This window comes from Jaculus jaculus, chromosome 6 (genome assembly GCF_020740685.1).
Source record: "Jaculus jaculus isolate mJacJac1 chromosome 6, mJacJac1.mat.Y.cur, whole genome shotgun sequence".
NCBI lineage: Eukaryota > Metazoa > Chordata > Mammalia > Rodentia > Dipodidae > Jaculus > Jaculus jaculus.
In genome coordinates, this window is record NC_059107.1 from 67,647,371 (window position 1) to 67,649,182 (window position 1,812).

The window sequence follows — 1,812 nt, forward strand, 5'->3', positions numbered from 1 at the left end:
CTTCACAGAGATTGAAAAACTGATCTCAAAATTCATATGGGATGGAAGAAGGCCTTAGATATCAAAAAAAAAAAAAATCCTTATTAAAAAAATTCCCTGCCGCATGGGGAGGCCTCTGAGGATTGGGTGCTGCTCGGGTGCAGCCACCTCCAGCGCCTCGGGATGTAGCCCCCGGTCCACAGCGTCCTCACCATCCCCCCCCACACACAGGCAGCCTGCCCAGCCTGTTTACCATCACAGGAAGATCTCTGCCCCCTGGACCTGGGAGACCCCCACCCTTTCCCCAAGCTGAAGCTACAGGGTATTGAGATATTAGCAAGATGTCTTCCCACAAAGCATCTGCGGTGGCACAGGGCAGCGGGGCTCCTGCCAGCAACAGAGAAACTGACACACTGGAGCTGGCTGTACTGGGACCCCTGCTGGAGGAGAAGGGCAAGCGGGGGATGGCCAACACCCCCACCAAAGCTGAAGAAGAGCAAACCTGCCCAATGCCCCAGGAAGAAGAGGAGGAGGTGCACATACTGACACTTCCCCTGCAGGCCCACCATGCTATGGAGAAGATGGAGGAGTTTGTGTATAAGGTCTGGGAGGGACGTTGGAGGGTCATCCCATATGATGTACTTCCTGACTGGCAGAAAGACAATGACTACCTGCTACATGGCCATAGACCACTATGCCCTCTTTTGGCATCTTTCGCAATCACATAGAAACTGGAAATATCTGGACCCATTTACTTGGTTTTGTGCTGTTTCTGTGTTTGGGAATCTTGACCATGCTCCAACCAAATATGTACTTCATGGCTGTGCTGCAGGAGAAAGTGGTTTTGGGGAAGTTCTTTTTGGGTGCAGTGCTCTGCCTCAGCTTCTCTTGGCTTTTCCACACTGTCTACTGTCGTTCAAAGAAGGTTTCTTGGACTTTTTACAAATTGGACTATTCAGGGATTGCTCTACTCATCATGGGGAGCTTTGTCCCCTGGCTCTATTATTCCTTCTACTGCTCCCCACAGCCTTGGCTCATCTACCTCACCATCGTCTGTGTCTTTGGCATTTCTGCCATCATTGTGGCACAGTGGGACTGGTTTGCCACTCCTAAGCACCATCAGACAAGAGCAGGAGTGTTCCTGGGACTTGGCTTGAGTGGTGTCGTGCCTACCATGCACTTCACCATTGCGAAGGGCTTTGTCAAGGCCACCACCATGGGACAGATGGGCTGGTTCTTCCTCATGGCTGTGATGTACATCACCGGAGCCGGCTTTTATGCTGCTCACATTCCAGAACACTTCTTTCCTGGAAAATTTGACATATGGTTCCAGTCCTATTAGATTTTCCACGTCCTGGTGGTGGCAACAGCTTTTATTCACTTCTATGGCATCTCCAACCTTCAGGAATTCCGTTATTGCCTGGAAGGTGGCTGTACTGATGACTCCCTGCTCTGAGCTTTCCCACCTGAGGGGTGGAGAAGGAACTTCCCAAGTGCTTTTAAAAAATAACTTTTTGGGCTGGAGAGATGGCTTAGCGGTTAAGCGCTTGCCTGTGAAGCCTAAGGACCCCGGTTCGAGGCTCGGTTCCCCAGGACCCACGTTAGCCAGATGCACAAGGGGGCCCACGCGTCTGGAGTTCGTTTGCAGTGGCTGGAAGCCCTGGCGCGCCCATTCTCTCTCTCTCTCCCTCTATCTGTCTTTCTCTCTGTGTCTGTCGCTCTCAAATAAATAAATAAATAATTTAAAAAAAAAAAAAACTTTTTTGCTGAAGCAAGAGGAAGACTCTGGGTTGTTTGTTTCTAGAAGAAACCGCTTAGAGAATTTAATACCAG

The 1,812-nt window shown here is 50.2% G+C and overlaps 1 pseudogene; it reads left to right on the forward strand.

Annotated features, from left to right (window-relative positions):
- Positions 1-288: 288 nt before the first annotated feature.
- On the forward strand, positions 289-1,482 carry LOC101612089 (annotated as a pseudogene).
- The last annotated feature ends 330 nt before the right edge of the window (positions 1,483-1,812 follow it).